The sequence below is a fragment of the Martes martes genome (assembly GCF_963455335.1).
Source record: "Martes martes genome assembly, chromosome: 14".
NCBI classification, from domain to species: domain Eukaryota; kingdom Metazoa; phylum Chordata; class Mammalia; order Carnivora; family Mustelidae; genus Martes; species Martes martes.
Window position 1 is genome coordinate 68,925,804 of NC_137902.1, and position 20,153 is coordinate 68,945,956.

The 20,153-nt window shown below is 38.0% G+C and overlaps 1 pseudogene across 1 annotated transcript; it reads left to right on the top strand.

Annotated features, from left to right (window-relative positions):
* Positions 1–12,749: 12,749 nt before the first annotated feature.
* On the top strand, positions 12,750–13,516 carry LOC308355031 (zinc transporter 6-like; annotated as a pseudogene). Its single transcript has one exon. The product of its transcript is annotated as a zinc transporter 6-like (transcript).
* Positions 13,517–20,153: the final 6,637 nt, after the last annotated feature.

Sequence of the window (20,153 nt, forward strand, 5' to 3'; positions counted from 1 at the left end):
CTAAATGAATGTTAATTTTTATTTTAGTTTGTTGCTCATTTATATTACTTTGCAAATGTCCTCTGTAAATTTTACTATTAAAAAGGCTATAAAAACTACTTCTTAGAAAAACTCTATTTTGTGCTTTCTAATATGACTTATACTAATAACCAAAACGTTGCTTACCTGTAGTAAAATACATTAATATTTCCCATGAATATTAACTCTTAAATAATGGTAGGTCTTTGATCACATTATTTGGCATACCCACATCAACATTTATTTCCTTCATAACTGATTGTGAAGAGTGTCAAGACTGTTGGAAGGACCTTGTTCCCTGTTATGCAGGAAAGAGCAGAATTTAAGCAAAACTGTTGTATCTTGGTGAGGAATTCCATAATTACCTAAATGGATTCACTTCTGTACTGAGTCATGGATCATTATCTATTTTAAAATATTTTAGGTATCTTACATTTACTTATAGTATCTGTCTCTAATATAGGGTGATAGGAACTCCTAGTTTAACCAAATACTACATTTTGATGATTAACATTTTAATGGTTTTTTCAGGTAAGTAGAGGATTCATTTGTCCAGTTGTCACGTTTCCTATTTTACATGGGCTTTTAGTCTGTCAGTAATCAGATGTAAACCATTAAACTGAATGTTAAGTTTCTTCGTCTGTAATATGAATGTTCGGCTGCATCACTCTAAAACCTAAATGTTCAGTAATTTCAAAGAGAAGACACCTGGCTTTTTGTTGTCAGTATGTCCACAACTAGTTTTATAACGTTTGATAAGTCATGTAAGCTTCAATTCTCACATATGTAAAAGAGAGGATGAACATAATGATCCCTGAGGTCTTTTTCAAGTTTGTGAGTCTGTGTGTATGTCCATCCACAGACTTTAAGAGAGAATCACAGAATCCTATAAGCACATAATTTGGAAAGGTTGGTGGTTTGTGGGAGCCAGGTTTCTCGCTGCTGCCGTGAGAGCTTTGAGGTGAGTGGAGAGAGGAGACTAGAGTGATCTCTGCATGAGCTCCTGTTCAGCTCAGTGTGGATCTGGTCGGACGCCAGATATACATGCAGACCTTAGTAAGCTCACACACACTTCTTTGTTCACATAGTGGGGAGAGGCTGGAAGCCCCCAGACTGGAAGCAGTGTACGTACTTGGTTTCTAATGCCATTTTCCTATGAAAGCTATTTCCTTGGGGAAATAGCTGGTTCTAGGACTCAGGCAAGAAATGTGTAACATGAGCCTGTAACCTCTGATTTTTTCCAGAAAGTCAGGAACTCCTAAAGGCAAAGCCCCCAATCATGGGGTTATGCCACATGGACTCAGGAGTTTCTTGAAAGAACTGCTGACGGCCAAATACAGAGCAATAGGGAGAACACAGTGGAGTAATACTAGAGTGTGTGACCCGAAGTAAAAAATATCCTTATGCCCATGCTGATATAAAGAAATGACTGAATAGAGGGGAGAGGACAGACCTCTCCTGTAGAAGAATCACAAGTAATTCATAGAAATACTGCAGTGTCCAGAGGGGCATCATTTCCCACTCATGAAGTGTGGGCTCCAAAAAGGACTGTATGAAAAGGGCAGCAAGATACATCTACAGAGGATAACCTCGAAGAACAGTTTCTGAGCCAAATGACCATGATCAACATCAGGAAGTCATGTTGACAGTGTGTACCTTTGATACACAGGATGCGCTACCACTGTGGTCTTCCTCCCCCAAACCAGTCATCCCAGTCGAACCATGGAAAACCATTTCTATAGTCCCAGTTGAGGAGCAATCTATGAAATACCTGACCCGTCTACTTCAAATGGCCAAGGTCATCAAAAACAGAGTTTGAGAAGCTGTCATATCTGAAAGCCCAGGGAGACGGGACAACAACTATGAGGTATCCTGGACGGCCCGTTGAAGCGGTAAAGCCACACAGTGGGCCCTGGGTACCAGCTAGGAAGTCTGAGTACAGTATGAATTTAAAATCAAAGGAGCAGGGGTGCCTGGGTGGCTCAGTTGGTTAAACACCTGCCTTCGGCTCAGGTCATCAGGCTCCCTGCTCAGCATGGAGTGGGCTTCTCCTTCTGACCTCTCCCCTCTCATGCTCTCTGTCTCTCTCTCTCTCTCTGTGTCTCAAATAAATAAAATAAATCTTAACAAAGTAAGGTTAAATGTGTATATCGGTATTGATTCATGTGTTGTGACAAATGAACCAGAAGGTAGGATTTTAATAATAGAAAAATGGGTGTGGAGTATGTGGAAACTCTGTAATCTGTCCCCAATATTTAGGAAAATCTAAAAATATTCTGGGACACCTGGGTGGCTCACTTGGTTAAGCATCTGACAGCTGCTCAAGTCATGATCCCAGGGTCCTGGGATCCCTTCCTGGGTCAGACTCCCTGCTCAGTGGGGAGTCTGCTTCTCCTTCTGCCCTTCCTCCCACTCCTTCTCTCTGTGTTTGTCTCTCTCTGTTAAGATCTTTAAAAATATTCCAAAGTTAAAACTTTTTAAAGAATTTAATATTATAAAAGTAACTATTAAATCCAGATTTGTAATGTATCCAACATTACAAATTGGTATTTGCAAGATACCAAAATCTTACAAATTGGCATTTGCAAGATACCAAAATTTCTTCTGGATGTTTATTTTTATATTTTTTCACAAAGACATTATTTTTGGGTATTTAAACTTCTACCAGACTTCAAAGCCAAGATGTTAGTACTCTTTCAGATACTGGCTTCAAGATATGAATGGGGGTGGCTGAAAATTACAGTTCAGCGTTTAAGAGGCTTTGTATATATCTTGATAATACGTTCCTCTCAGAAACACAAAACAAATGAGGCAACTTCCCAGTGTGCCAAAATTGTCCCTCTAGGATTGCAGAGACATTGGGAATCTGGGTTAATAGGAGATGTGTATGGGTTTTGAACACTGTCTATAAGGATGTCTCGTTTCTATTTTTAACTTCACTCATGACTGTGTTATCTTTCCATTTGGCTTTTGTTAACCATGATCTCCATGCTTCGGAGGAGTGACACTGTTGCAAATTAGCAACTGCAAAGATAATGCTAAACTGTACATAGATAATTGAGTATTAAGCAAGAATATTATATTCTAAGGATAAGTTATTTTTTGAAATGAAAAAAAAAAGTGATTTTGCTGGATTGTTTAAAGTGGTAGAGCACAGCTGGTTTGCAGGAATGTTTCCTACACCCTACTTTCCCCTTTCAGCTGACAGCTCTTCAGCTCTCCTCCCTCCCCACCTCTCCCAGACATCCTGCTGACTGTCTTAGTCTCACCTCGCCCCTCACTTTCCCTCAGGGAAGCAGAAATGTCAGCTTTGACTCTGAAAAAGATTGATTCACTGTGGGGTGTTCATTTCTCCTTTATACCATTCTTCACTATATTGTTTGGATGTGCATATGCAATTATGTTAACACAATTATGAGAAAGGAATGTGATCATTATTGTTAGTTGCCTTCTTTCCTAATCCGGTTAAGAATTCTCCCAAAATTATTCACGGAGGGAACTGAACTGATTCCCCTCCCTGCCCTCTATGGAACACAACAACAAAGCAGGTTAGCTTGCAAATTTCCAGTGGCTCAGTTCCAAATGATGAGACATTTAAGTGTGATCCATTCCTACAAACTACTTGGCGCTGTTCTACCTAATCAGTGAAGTTTAGGGAACAGATCGATATAACTGTAAAAATCAAGTGTACCAGAGTTTATGGTAGAGAAAACTTTCATTTTGTTAATTTTGTAGTAAAAGGATAGTTTCTGGGTGTGGGCTTTGATAATCAATATTACATTCCCCATTAATATCTAGTCCGTTTCTAATGAAGAGTCTTTGTGGTGCGCCTGGGTGGCTCAGGCTGTTAAGTGTCTGTTTTGGCTGAGGTCATGATCCCCTGTTCCTGGGATAGAATTCCCCATCCCTGGCTCCCTGCTCAGTGGGGAGTCTGCTTTCCCCTCTCCCTCTGCCCCTCCCCGCTCCACCTGCTTGTGTGCGCACACACTCTCTCTCTTCCTCTCTGTCAAATAAGATTTTTTAAAAAGTCTTTGTGATTGTACATTCAGAATAACATTCAGGATTTAAATTCTTGTTGACCTGAAAGAATCTCAAAACTTGAATTTGTTTGAAAATCCTTTGAAACTTCTCCTTCTGGGTGGGTAGAAGGTCATTTTATCTGGGGTCTCAGTGGAGCCTAGGACAAGTGAAGCCATCAGTTAGCCTGGAGATAGGCATGTCCAAGGAAAAGTCTCAGAGGAGGGGCCCATGGGAAGGGGTCAAGGGAAGAGTAATAGTGATGAAAATTAAGTCGAGAAATGAAGATCAACTGCCAGAAAATTATCAGTTTCTAGGAGTTTAGACATCTGAGTAGAATCCAGTAGAAAAATGTGGCTGAAAATGTGGCCCCTTATGTTAAACATAAGGGGGGGTGTCAAAATTTGTAGGAATTATGCCTTGCAAGAGAGACTGGTATTTGACCTGTTGTTTGTATCAGGAGCATCAGGAGAAAATTCTCATGCCCAAATTACATAAGATAGGAATAAACCATAGCAGCTGTGTCCATAGCAGCTCTCTGTTGCACAGAACACTGTTGTTGAGGAAGCAGAAGTGGTCTCGGACACAGAAGCAGGTTGAGTGTTTGGCAATAAAATATTAGAGCCAATGCATTTTAAATGATAGAAGCGATGTGGGAAAGAAGACCTATTCAGCTGCAGTTAGAAAAGGAATACCATGGCAAGCCTAGGCCATAGTAAGAGCCAAGACTTCACATCTACAAACTCTTTTTATTAAGGAGAACATCAAGTTGTAGTCTATGACGTTCAAGTTTCCCACAATTGGTTCCTCAGTAAATGGGACAAAGTTATAAAGTCTTATGTGAAATAATCCTGTTATATAAAACAAGGAGATCTTATAGAATTAAATAAAAAAAATTGTTTTTATTTGTTTGTTTTCATGTTTGGAAATTTGGTAAATAAATTGCCAATGCTTTTTAAAGACACTGTCTCCTAATCAGAATACATTCAAATAAGACTGGTCAGTAGGAGACTTAATGATTTGGGGCAGCTTCATACATCTATAAATACAGACTCCTTTAACTCTCATGGAATGATGTAGGTTAAAATCAAACTAGCCAGCTGTGTCCTGGATCACAGCTGACAGCTAGGGGATATGTTGTTAGTGTATTCTGATATGTCAAGAATTCTCAGACCTGTCTAAGAGTGGAATTTTCCCATTTAAACAAAGCCTTTTGTGTAGCTGCAATGTATAAAATAGATAAAAGTGGAATGTTTTGATTAAAGCTGGTGAGGGTAAGAGGTAGAATTTTGACCACTTGGCCTCCCCATCAGATTCTGCAGTGGTAGCAAGTAACTGGGAGACTCTGGGGTTCTCTGGAATGTAACTACACAACCTCCAGGTCCCAAAATACTGCATTTGTGTATTGTGTATTACTGTTAGTTATTCTGTTGCATGTCATGTGGAAGCCCTTGGGAAATCATTGAATTTCTCCCCACCCCACTAATTTTAGAGAGGAATAATGGTACATGGTAAAAATGCAAATCTAAATAAATAGGAAAAATGATATAAAAATGAAGCTGCTGCACATAATATTTCCCAGTTGTATTTCCCAGGTATATTGTTTCTTATGAATCTTTCCAAAAATATTCCATGCATATGCCTGTGCTCATATGTGCATATACACAGTCCATGCCCCTTTTTTTTATATGAATGAGAAAGTAAAAAGCGTACTGACTTGCACTTTGCATTATGCACCTAAGAAGAAATATTAGAACTCTCTCTGTATTTGGGCATATACTTATATCTAATAAATATTGCATAAAATTTCAATATTTGAATGTTAATATTTTACCAATCATTAACAGACTGTCCATTTTTAGACTGAAATACTTATTATGGTGGTTTAATGACCATCTTTACAGAAATATCTATGGATGTGTGCAAACAGTTATGCAGGATGGTGTCTTAGAGGTGTATGCTGGAGAATTACTGCAGAAATGCCCACCAGCAAGCCGTGGAGAAAGACAGGGGTGGTACCTTCACCTCCCTCCAGCATATGCCGGGTCATCAAATCTATTTTATCTCTGCCAGAGATCTGAAAACACGGCATCTTTTTTTTTTATTTTAAGTTGCATTCTCTAACAGCTCATAGATTAAGCCATATTTTCATATATTTCAAAGCCATTTCATTAATTTTTCCTATAAACTGCATATTTATGTCAGTATTCCAATTTCTAATGAATTTATAAGAACCTTCCAAATATTAAGGGGACTATCCCTTTTTATATGGTTTAGAAAAAAGTCCAATGTTTTATTGTTTTTTTAAAATCATACTTATGGGTTCATGTTTAACATTTTCTTTTATGGTTTCTGATTTTACTATAAAAACTAATTGTGAGTTTTTATTAACATCAGACATTTTTTATCTTATCTAGTGGCCCAGATAAAATGAACCATTGAAAGAATTTTCCTTTTTTTCTAGGAGAACAAGACATACCTTGAGTAATGTTTCTTCCCTTTCAAGAATGAGAGATACAAAGTCTTTTATTTTTCTTTCTTGATTTCTGGTTGTTGTGAGTTTCATGGTCGAGTTTAATAGTCAAATTTGTGTTTCCTGTTGTTTTTAGTATATTTTATCCTCCATTTTTACAATACACTTCTCACTATAGATTCATGGTTTATCAGGCGACTTGAAAATAATACTATTGTGTGTGTTTTTTGTAGATTTAGATCTGTATATAGGAGAGCATGTGTGTGTGTGTGTGTGTGTGTGTGTGTGTGTGTATGTCGGTCGGCGGGGGCGGGGGGGAGTACGGGGGACAGAGAATGTGTTCCAGGCAGCCATGAAGTTACTAACTGAGACAGAAATTTTAAGAATTTTGTCTTTCTTGTACTTAAAAGCACTTGTGTCCTGGTTATCTATTTCTACATAATAAACTGCCACAAAATAATGGTATGGGATCATTTATGAATTGGGGGGTCGTGGGCAGAAGTAGACTGTTGTCTGTGTGGTCCCTTGTGTACCTAGACCTGAAGATGGCACCTTCAATCTTCATGGACCCCTGTCACTTGATCGAGATGCCTGGACTGATGGGAACTGCCCTCTCCATGTGATCTCTTCAGGTGACCAACTTGACCTCCTCCCCAGCCTGATAATTTCAGAAAAGTTGGATTTCTTACATGGTGGCTTAGAATTCCAAAACAATCTGAAAGAGAAAACCTAGACCTCGATTCTCAATGAAAGGGCCATCAGAGGACTGGGGACCATCTTTATTCTTGATGCCAAGTAGTGAGCAGGTATGACTTGGGATGTTACTTATGACTGCACGCACGCGCACACACACACACACACACACACACACACGGACGATCTGTGTTCCACTGCACTGAATGTAACTCTGAGTGTGCTCTAAAGGTATTTCATACCCTTTACTTCATCTGCTCACATCGGTACTCCATGACTATTACCATCCCCCACCTTTTTTTTTTTTTTTTTTTAACATATTTGGAAGTAGAGTAATTTGTTTTAGGTTAGATTGTTCAAGCACTAGTGATATAACTGGAATTTTAATCTAGAGACATCAGAACATTTTATCCTGGGAATTGCTGGGATGGTGTGATTATTTGAGGAAGAGGCTGGGCAGGGAATATACCTACATGCTCCTTGATTGACAGAATCATAGGAATGTTGAATATGGTAGAAATTGATGGATTATTTTAACCTCATTTTTTCATTATGAAGAAATGGGTTTTCAGGAAAATTAGACCTGTGGTGCTACAAAGGTTAGCGGTTGCAGTTGGGCAGGCACGACTCACAGTCCTGGCTCTGTTCTTTCTTGCTGTGAGCCTCTGATCACTGGCAGCTTCCGTTTCTCTGTCTATTGCAGCCTAAAAACCTGCCCCAAAGCTTAGAGGCTTCAAACAACAAAGGTTTATTATGTCTGCGGACTATGTGGGATACCTGGGAGGTTTTGCTGCCAATCTCACTTAAATTTGCTCAGAAACTGCTTGTTTGCCTGAGCCCGAGCTCAGCTGGGACAGCTGAACTATCTGGAATGTTTCTGCAAGTGGTTTTCCATTGCAAGCTTCCTCACTGCTTAGCATGCTTGGGGTCCTGGGGAGGACAAGGCAGAAGCTGCATTCCTGTTGAAATCAGGCCCTGGGACTCACGGTGTTATTACTTCTCCCACCATCTACTGAAGAAACACCAGATTCAAGGTGGGCGACATAGGCTCCTCTTCTTGATGGCAGGGCCTGCAAATATATAGCCCTGTTGCATCTTGCAACCATCCCTAGTAGACCCCAAAATGTCATAACGAAAAAGAATACACATAAAACGTCAAATGCAGTACTTAGATTTTCAGTCTGTTTTCGAGAAATAACTTTCGCTGTTTGGGGCATTACAATTGTTATTTTTTTGAGGACTTCTTAATGACCCATTATTGACAAATTCAGTTGGTAATCAGGTTCTGCCGAGCCACAGTTGTATTCAGACAGTGGCTCTGGCTGGTACTTGTTTCAGATGCTGCTTTAAAGTAGAGGAGAAAGGAGTTGAGGGAAATTGGAAGGGGAGATGAACCACGAGAGACTATGGACTCTGAAAAACAATCCGAGGGTTTTGAAGGGGCAGGGGGTGGGAGATTGGGGGAGCCAGGTGGTGGGTATTAAGGAGGGCACATATTGCATGGAGCACTGGGTGTGGTGCATAAAGAATGAATTCTGTTACGCTGAAAAGAAATAAATAAAAAAATAAAATAAAGTTAAATGTAATTCAGTATTGGGCTGGGCTGCTCCCTCCTGTGTTCCCACCCCTTAGATTCCCCATCTGCCTTATTCCTTGGTTTTCTGTTCAGCACATATCCTCACCTCACATAAATACATACTCATTAGTCTTCTCTCACTACTAGACTGTGATCTTCAAGAGATGAGCCACTATGTATACTTTCTTTCCTTCCAGAACTGGGGGGACTAGAAGCTAACTGATAGGTAACAAGAGTTCAATACATGGTGGGGGAAGGGTTGCAGGAATGAATGAAAGAAACCACCTGTTGCAAAGCCTACACCATGTTAGCCAGGAGTGGTAGGAGCAATTGAGCATGACTGACATGGATTCTCTTGGAAAGCTGAATTAAAACTTGTTTAACCTCAGTGGTTTTCTGAATATTGGGTTTTCTTTGGCTGGCATGTATATTTCAGAGAGCCCTCCCCACCCCCAAGTGGGGGGAGGCACCTACTGAACAACTCATCATTCCTTTGTGAGTATTTTAAACATTCCTGAGGCGCCTGAGTGGCTCAGTGGGTTAAAGTCTCTGCCTTTGGCTCGGGTCATGATCCCAGAGTCCTGGGATCGAGCCCTTCGTCGGGCTTTCTGCTCGGCAGGGAGCCTGCTTCCTCCTCTCTCTCTGCCTGCCTCTCTGCCTACTCTATCTCTGTCAAATAAATAAAATCTTTAAAAAGAAATAAACATTCCTGAAATAATTCAAATTCATCATAACCTCAGATACCTTTCTCTTTTTTTAAACATAGTATTTTTTTAGCTCTTGGCTCACTGTCAACATGGATTATGTTCAAGAAACCCCACCAATCCCAAGAGGCCTTCTGAGGTCCCTCTGAAATCCTGTAACGACTGGTTTCTCTTTACATACTTGTTTAAGGAGTCCAATTTGGAGTGATTGTTTAAAAGCATCTATGAATAATGATACTACCTTATAAAAGGCTTTTTTAATTGTATGTTGCATTTAATATGGAAAGCAGGGTGGATTCCTTTGCTTGAAATCCAAAGTAAAATCTTAAGAGGCTTCACAATTACCTAAGATGATTATTTTAAAAAGTCATTCGCAGTGGGAAATACTACTTTACTAAAGTACCTCTCTTTAGATGGGACAAAATGACAACACAGAATATGAGATTTCAAGACAAATATTGTATGAATACCCATTTAATCTCACTTTTATTAGTTTAGCTGATACAAGTGAAGATAATTGTTCTCAGTAGCATTAAGTCTTTTAATGTTAATTATGCCTTTTAATTAAGAAACATTAAACCTTTTAAAGTCAAGAATACAAAGTAAATATATGCTTTGTTCATGGGTTTTTTTTTTCCCCCTAAAGACTCTGGAGGGTTCTTTCAAAGTAAAAATGTCTTTAAAGACCACTTCTCTGCATAGTTACTATCCAAAAACAATTTTTTTCCCACATACAAATTTATTTATCTGGATTTGAAAATAGGAAAATGAGGAAGGTAGAAGTGATAGATTCATGTGCATTTTTCAGGCAGAATTGATGAGATGAGGCGCGGAGATTTTCCGTCACACATGCAAGTTGCACAGCTGGTGTGTGGCTGAACAGAGCCGAGAATCTGGGTGGTCAGCCTTTACTCCAAGGCCTATCTATCCTTCTGAACCACAGACTCTACAGGCTCAACAACACTCATGATCTGAGACTTCATAAAATCCCCACAAGAATCCTATCAAGTAGGAGCTATTGGCCTCATTTTTCAGATGGCAAGCTTGAGGTTAAAAGGGGGCACATAGCTTGCCCTACGGTCCTAGAGCTGAGCAGTTGCAGAGTGGGCAATTGAACCCAAGTTTGTCTGCATCTGTGATAAATGAGCTCTCCTTCCTGCTCCTTAACCTTCCTTGGTATGTTATCTGGACCTTCACTTCATTAGAGTTTTCGGAAGCTTACCAAAACCAGTGTTGCACCAAGATTAAGGGCTTGAACAGGTATGGAGTTGTGTATGCTCTGTCCATATATCACCCTTCCCCCTCCAATTAACCATCTCCCTCTCTCTTTCCTGGTTTTTGTGGTTTTGTTTTTAAACTTTTTTAACCTCTGTACCAACTGGTACCAAATGGAAGATATTGATGTGCTGCGGTGCAATTTGCTCCTTCCCAAGTTCAAGGTGCTCACATTTTTATTCTGAATGAAATTCTCTCATTGATTTTTCAAATCCCATAAAGTAGAAAGCCTAGGACAGTGTGAGAATTCACCACTGGGAGTGATGACTTTAAAATGATTTGTGACTGTTCTTCAAACAGAACAGAGGGGGTTAGGAATTACTTCCTGTAAGGATGATGCTGATTTTCATCTTTTTAAAAATCTTGCCAGAATACAAGCTATAGTCATTCTTCACAAGCCAAAATACCTTTGTCATATATATGGGTGCTAAGACTCTTTTTTAAATCATCTTTCTGAGAGCTTATTTGGCCAAGAACTAGAAATAGACGACATTTGTGAATAAGTGGCTGTCGGTTCCAGTCACTCAGTTCGGATTCATTAAAGACAGAATGAAATAGAATGCCCCAAAGTTCTGTTTTGGGGACCATGGCTTGAATTAGCATAGAGCTCGAAATAACTGTTTCCCTTTCAGGTAGAGAATCTAGTTCTTAGATTTTTCTCCATCTACATTCCTTGTTCTATTAAGTGGTTAAATGTCACTTTAATTATGCTGGGACTGATAATTAATTCCAATGTCAACACATTAATTCTCTGACATTGAGTTAGAAATAAGATGAAGTTTGTTAAGAGCTTTTAGTATAAGAATACATCTGAAGGATGGTTAAGGCTCAAGGTCATGGACCTAAAGGGGAATGACTAGGGTACCTCATGACCAAAAAATCATGTTTAACTTAAATCATTACATAGTTACCACATATGGGCCTTTAAACAGTTTAACTGAAAATACTTACTTAAAAACTAAGGTCATTTGTGTTTAGGAAAATGCAATAGTATAGGAAAAAATGCTTATAAGCTGTGAAGTACAGCCTGTAACCTTTCTTGAGTCATTGTATTTTACATACAATATTATTTGCCTACCCGTTCACTTTCTGGGAATGTGCAGATTCTTTTTCTATCATGTAATTCTTTGACTCACTTGAACTTCGTCATAAGAGCATATGTTACAGATTTCCTACAGTAAAGGTAATTTCCACTTAGGATTTCAGGTGGTTGTTCAGTCTGAATATGTATCCTTTACAGAAGTCTTTGGTCTACAGTGGGCGTACCACATACCCAGCCATGAAGAGGAGATTGCCAAAATCTCCTCTGGTCCAAAGCTTAATTCCATTTACCTTTTAACAAAATATCACAAAAAATACTTCTACCCTTAGAGGTTGAAATAATTGCTCAGGGAAGACCAGCTTCCAGAGTGTCTTCTGGCAGACGGTGGGCTGCTCCTTATTATGGGGCCCATTCATTTCTTTAGAAAACCACAAAGATCTTTTTTTGGCCAGTTATGACAGGGGGTTAGATGTGTAGCAGCTGACTGAGGGTCCTGGGAGATCTTGCTCTTCGGTGCAGTAAACTTTACACGTACCGACCTCCTACTGGTGTGATGTAGTTCCCCTAATGGTAGGACTTTCCCAGCCGATACCCACTTGACCTTGTTTGATCGTTTTAGCTTCATGAATGTTTGATAAGTTCCCGGGTGATGATGAGGAAATGGTCTATTCACTGGTTTTGAAAGATTAAGGTCTTGGCTGTATCTGCCCCCATGGGGGAGCTCTCTTTACGTTAAAAGAAAGAACACTTTTTGAATCCTTGCAAGATACACACAGGAAGATTATTAGTTGGCTCTTTCTTTTAACTCGTTCATGATGCTTTCTATTTGGAGTCAGCCTTTTGCTTCTGTCTTTGAAGCTGCTAATTAATTTGGCTTTGAGAGCATGCTATAGTTCCTAGTTGAAGCTTGTGTAGAATTCTTCTAGGACTTAGAGTATCTTCTTTCCCTGAATGAATCCATTTGCTTGGCCAATCTAGCAGGAAAATCTGCTCTTTGTATTACATATATGCTAATTGAAATGAATAATTATTTTGCTGTAGACACTGCCTCTGCCATAGCCATAGCGCTGATGACGTTTGGCACTCTGTATCCATCCAATGAGTGTGTCCAGTGGCCAAGTGTCCCACCAGACACCACTCCATGTTATTGGTCACTTGGACAAACTTTTCATAGAAGGATCTACCTCGGATGGAGTTTTAGAAGTTTAAGATAAGCATTTGTAGACCCTAGGTTTTGGCTCATTGGCTAGATCAGAGCATGGGAAGAATTCGATGAGATGCAAATGAACACATACTTCTTGCTCATGTGACCAACAGGCTGTACACTCTAGTGTTGACTTTGTTCAAATTCTCAGGGATGATTGGATTACACTTATTGCAGCCAATGTCGTACACTTTTCAGATCATCATGTAATTCCAGTGCCTCCTTTAAAGGGTACTATTGATTCAAACCCTGTCACATTGACTCCAGCTAGACCCAGTAGTCCACCTCCAGAGTGTTCATTTAACAGTCCTGGAAAAACATGAGCCCTGTAATTCATCTAAACACCCAAGACTTTATGGTTTGGGTGTTAATCATGGACACTCAATTTACAATAGCATGCTTAATCAAGGACTTGGGAGTTGTAGGATTTAGGACTGGCTTTAAAAAATTGTCAGGTAGATCTGGAAATAACAATAGTGTTGGACAATGGAGACCATGTTGTACTGTAATTTAATTTATTTTTATGAGAAATGTTGACTCCTTGACTTTCAATTTATTTAGAAATGCAACTGTCCATTGACTGTTTAATCATTTACTCAAAATGTTCGAGAACAGTAGGTTTATTCACATTACATGAAACTGAGGAAACAATATTTTTGTGAAATGTATTTGGGTTAAATGTTACAGGGTTTAAATAGGCTTCCCTTAGAAAAAGTGTTTCTCTAAATTTGTATTTTGCTCTTTTTGTTTTTGTAGTTGACTGCAGTGTGATAGATGTTATCTAGATAAGAGAACCACTTTTTGGAGCAGGTCTATTACATTATTAAAAATACAATTTTTTCAGTGAAACTTATGAGCATGCTTCTTGAATAATAGACATTTTAGGAAAGGGAAAAATGTCCATTCTAAAAGTAAAAGTCTCTTTTATATCTTTTCCAAACTTAATTGCTACATTTTTCTTTGAGGTCCTCCAGATTTACATCCTGCAAAAGAAAAGCAAAAAAAAAAAAAAAAAAAAAAATTACCTGAAATTTTAGAGCATATCCTATTATCTACTATAATTTAAAATTTTTAATCACTTTTTTTAGTTTTTCCTCATTGAAATATTTCAATACTCATATGAATAGTCGGTGGTTCTCAAAGTGTTTTATTTTGGTTAAATGAATACCAAATCCTTTGGTAATGTGCAATGAAGAAATTCCTGTTTTTTATCTTATATTTAATCAAATACCCACATAATTTTTTTAAAAGATATCATAAAAAACCTCAAATATTGACATAATGATGGAACTTTTTGTCCCCTTTTCATTGGTTGACTTCTGAATCTTTGTATTAAGAAAATATAAAATATATTACAATACATATGAAATTCCATGCATAATATAGGATTTGATATCTTTTCAAGTTGCATAAGCAATTTGAGTTTATATTGCATAATTTTACCAAAACATAATAGACCTTAGATTATAGGATACAGTATTGGTAGTTCTGTAACAGGCAATTTCTATCTTATTTGGTTTTGCTTTGTCAAAATCAGAAGTTGTTAACTGTGATGAAGTATGAGAATCGTGCAGATTATTTTTTGGTTATTTTTCAAATATAAATATTATGAACTTGCCAATATGGCCAGTATTACTTATAAAAATTGTTGCAAGAAGTGGTCACACATTAAAAAAAAAAAAGTTGGAATTTCTTAGATAACTTGTTCAATTAGATAAACTTAGAGAAATTCAGAAAGGACTAAGGAGAGAAAGGAAAGCAGAAGGGGGGAGTTATATCTTTATTTCTTACCTAAATAATAGATGATTCAAGTCAAATTTATTGGTTATTAATGATTCATTTCTCCATCAGAATATGGGTGTTCAAGATCTTGTTTATAATCAACCATAAGTTGAGTGTTCTCATTTGAGATAGTTACAGCTTGAGTATTTCATAGCCTTCTTTGAGGTTAAATTTTATTTTATTTTTAAAGATTTATTTTAGAGAGAGTACCGGTGTGCATGAGTGGGGAGAGGACAAGAGGAAGAGAGGGGGAAAGTCTCAAGCTGACTCCCCACTGAGCTTAAAGCCCAGCATGGGACCCAAACCCATGACCCTGAAATCATGACCTGAGCTGAAATAAAGAGTCAGACGCCACCCAGGTGCCCATAAGGTTAAATTTTAAAACATACATGTGTTAAATTTATCAAATCATACACTGGTAGTATAGAATGATATGAGTTCGAGTTTAAACTTTTGGGACATAGTTTTCTTCAAAATCAGAGGAGTTTTAAATCTTCTCAAAATCTTGCCAGCACTCCCAAAGGGCGTAGTTGGTGAGTAGAACAATACAGTCCAAGACTGATCTGGAATCCCTTCCACAGGCACTTTATGAACAGAGATGTAAAGGAGTTGGTGGATTATCATTTGAAACTTTGTTACCTTTTAAGGAGCCATTTTATCTATACAATGCATTGGGAGTTTGAAACATTCTATACCCTTAGTGCTTTTTAATATAATAACAGAATCTTGTATTCTGTTACGTATACTTTTAATCTAAACATAATTGTGTATATTCTAGGATGTGTTTTTATATGCTATTTCAAGCATGTTCACCCTCCAGTTACCTATGGACATAGATGTCTGGTTTCTCCATTGTAAGAGAGGGTGGCATGGGCCCTAGTTCTCTTCAGCCCAGTCAGATGTGTTTTCAAGGTTAAGACATAGTTCGGGGCAGCAGGAGATGGGGATGAAAGCACGTCGATGTGTGTGAGTGAGCATCATGGAGATTTCAGCAGTTGCTTCAGAGCCTAAGGACAACCTATGGAAAGCTGCAAAGGAGCCCCCCGTTCTCCTGCAAAGCAGGCCCTACCTCGCTATGCCGTGGGAACTCATTCCCTAGTCAGGACCCTCTGCAGTGACAGGACGGAACTCCTGCAGAGGGATTCACAGCCATGGCCTGACTTTTCTACAAATCTCCAGAAACTTAGCAACTTAACCAACACTGGTTTGTTACCTTAGAGTCCTACAGGAAATAATCCACTGCAAGTCTCCTAGTGCTAATAGTAGCAAGACATTAGCTGGGCTGTGTACTTTTTTGGCTACTCTAGCTGAGAACCTGCTCCCTTCCTCTGTCTCCAAAGCCAGCAGGGGAGCGTAGAGTCCTTCTCACGCCGCGTTACTCTGGCGTTACTTCTCTGTTTTCCTCTTTTACTTCTCAGGACCCCCATAATTGTTTGGGGGCCTTCAGGACAATCCAGGGCAATCTCTCTGTGTTAAGGTCCATGGATTCTCTTTTTTTGCTGTAGCATACTTGCAGGTTCCTATGGAGACTAGTATTCTGCTCACCTCCTTTATTATTAATTATTATTAATTAATTATTATTAATTACCTGGCTTATGGTATCAGGTAGCTCTTAAACTCTTTACACTGTGGCCTAAAAGCAATTTGTTCATGTATTTCTTAATTTATTTCCCTATGTATTTTTAGTGTTACTTTTATCTATTATTGGCTACTGAATATTTGGAGAACTGCAATACCATAACTCACTCTATAATTCTTCCTTCCTACATCCATACCACACCTATCATCTTATGAGAAGTTGATAAATTGAGGGTAATAGACATGAATTTATTTTTCTCCTATGAGTACAAATTCTGATTCATAGAGTCATTTTTCTCTGAGTTTGCCTCTCTCAGGCTCACTTCTTTTATTCTCTTTTGGCAAGAAGTTACTGGATTTCCTCAGATTCTTAGCCGGCATTTACAGTGTTTTGTCCTTGGATGATGATTGCTTCTTCTTTGCTAATACCTTTAGGTCTTTTAGAATGACTGCCTTTTCTGGTAGGAGGAATATGGGAAATCTGATGCCCACCAGCCATAGAATACAAAATTAAGGCTGTGTTTTCTATTTTTCCCCCTAAAAAAAACAAAAACAAAAACAAAACAAAACAAACAGAAACTTGTGTGTGTGTTTAGAGAGAGAACTGAGAGTAAGGGGAGAGTGGGGGAGATGCAGAGAGAATCCTAAACAGGATCCAAGCCCAGTGCAGAGTCCAACACGGGGCTTGATCTCAAGACCCTGAGATCATGACCTGAGACAAAGTTAGATGCTTAACCTACTGAACCGTCCATGCACCCCCTCTTCTGCCTGTTTTTCATCAGATTATTTTTTGCTTGCTTGCTTGTTTTCTCTCTTTCTTCGTTTAGTGTTGAGTTGTAGGAGTTCTCTCTATATTTTTGGTAGTAACTTCTTATCACCTATGTCATTTGTATGTATCTTCTCCCATTCAGGAGCTTGCTTTTTTGTTTTATTGATTGTGCCCTTCACTGTGCAAAAGCTTTGTTATTTTTGGTGTAGTGTCAACAGTTTATTGTTGTTTTTGTTTTTCTTGCCTGAGGAGAACTATCTAGAAATATGTTGTTATGAGTGATGTCAAGGAAAATGCTGCCTGTGATCTCTTCTAGGATTTTGATGGTTTCATGCCTCACATTTAGGTCTTTATTCCATTTTGAATTCATTTTGTGCACGATGTGAGAAAGCGATCCAGTTTCATTTTGTTGCCGAACACCATTTATTAAATAAAGACTTTCTTTCCCCCAATGTATATTCATGCCTCTTTTGTCATATATTAACTGACCATATAATTGTGGGTTTATTTCTGGGCTCTCTGTTCTCTTGATTTATGTGTCCATTTTTGTGCCAATGCCACACTGTTTTGATTATTATAGTTTTTTAAAAATTTTCATTTCTTTTCAGTGTAACAGAATTCATTGTTTATGCAGCACACCCAGTGTACCATGCAGTACATGCCCTCCATAATACCCACCACCAGGCTCCCCCAACCTCCCACCCCACCCCTTCAGAACCCTCAGATTGTTTTTCAGAGTCCATAGTCTCTCATGGTTCATCTCCCCCTCCAATTTCCCTCGACTCCCTTCTCCTCTCCATAATTATTATAGTTTTGTAGTGTATCTTGAAATCTGGGATGATGATACCTTCAGTTTTTTCTTTCTCAAGATTATTTTTTGCTTTTTGGGGTCTTTTGTAATTCCATAAAAAATTTAGTATTGTTCTAGTTCTGTGAAAATGCTATTAGTATTGATAGGGATTTCACTGGATGTGTAGATTGCTTTGGGTATTATATTGTTTCCCCCTTTTTTCTATAGTAAACTCATTAGCGCTGCTGCACACGCAGGAATTAGCCTTTCAGAAATCCGAGTCGCATACCCTGTTTTCAAACAGTAAAGAACTGTGCATGTGTGGGAAAGTATAGTATTTAAGGGTGTGATTTTGGGGCCATATTATGTGGGTTTGACCAATAGTTCTAATACATATTTACCTGTATAGTCTTGGGCAAATGCTTAACTTATCCCTGTTTTAATGTGCTTGTATGTGAAGTAGTGTTTTTAAAATTATTACATGAACTGACATTTGTGAAGTACAATTTAGTATGTACTGGGTAGGTTATTATTTATTAAGTTTATGAAATACAAAATACCTAATACTACATTTAAGCCATATGTTTCTATAAGGTTTTTCACACATATATTCAACTTTTTCCTTATGCCCTCTTTTTTTTACATTTTCAGTAATTGTTTTCTTATCCTTGGTTCCAGATGTTTAGACTGTTAGGACAGGAAAACTCTAGGAACCTAGTCAAATTGAAGAAGGCATCTATCATCACCTAAGGCCTTAGTTAAAATGCCAAGGGAAGGGATTCTTTACTGTTCCGTTTATAGGGAAATAGTAGGTTCTTCATGTAGAAAAACCACAGAAACGTGCTATCAACAAGTGAAGATTTGTTTTCTTAATTAAAAGACACCATCCCTACCCTCACATATTTGAATCCATATGCCTCACGCTGAGATGTTCATTAAGATTTTGTTTTTAAAAATAGGCCCAAGTAACTGTTTCTCCAGAATATCAAAACAACAGAGTAGGACAATGAATAAATAAGTTAACATTTTTATGGTGTCACAGAGGAAAAAAATAAACATTCTCTCTCTTTTTTAAGAACACAGAGAGCAGATTCAGGAGGGAGAAGTGATGGGAGATAGGGAAGGAAGAGAGAAAAACAAGAGACAAGCAGGGCGTGGGGAGGGAGACTTCTCTTTCTCTTGTACTTGGACTTTGAGCTCCGCTGAGCAGTGAATAATCCACAGGGAGACAGATGGAGCCTCCATAGCTCAATGTCCTTGCTAGAGAGCAAAGGCCAAACATGCTACAGAAGTTTTGTTTTTTTTTTTTTATGAAGAAGATGATTTTTTCTTTTATGAAGAAGATGATTCTCCTATTGTTGGAATAAATACCCTAAAAGCTTTAAGAAAGCCAGAAAAATATAGGTGAGAAAGTACAATGTTCTAAAGATATGTAGTATAATTAATGTATATGTTGGCTAGAAATTAGTAAAGGTAATAAAAAAGTATCAGGAAGAGGAAATAAATATAAATAAATATAAATATAAATATATTTATATTTATAAATATACTATTTATTTATACTATAAATATATTTATATTTATAATATTTATAAATATACTATTTATTTATACTATAAATTTATATATAAATTATATATATATATAAATTATATATAAATTATATAATATTTATAAATATACTATTTATTTATACTATAAATAAAACAGATTTAAGAAACCAGTGAAGGCTAAGGCCAAGAGTTCCATATAAGAGCAAAAACAATCTAAGAAAGCTGAAGTTAGCAAAAACATTTTATCTGTAGCACAAGTTGTGGAATCTCAAAATGCACCACATGCATTTAGCTACAAAATGATCTAGACATCTTAAATACCAGTCCTGGAGCCTGGAAGAGTGGTGGATCAGAAAGTCTGCGAGATGTGCTGTGCTATGGTTTCGATTCTCTTCATAAGAAATGATGACTGAAGCCTAAGACAGATGTGTAGGAAATAGATGGAGAGAGAAATAGACGGTAAATTTATATTCATTCATAGATGGTAGATTGATAACCACTCAAAGGGCAGGTTTGGGTCAGTAGGTGGTCAGGCCTCATTTGGCCAAGGTCCTGGATTGCCATTCTTCTACTGACGCGTCATCTGTTCACTCAATGCTGTCTTCAGGTCTGGAACTGACAAATGCATAAGTGTTTTGTTCTGGAAACAAAGGGTCACAGATCTTCTTTCGTACCTTTC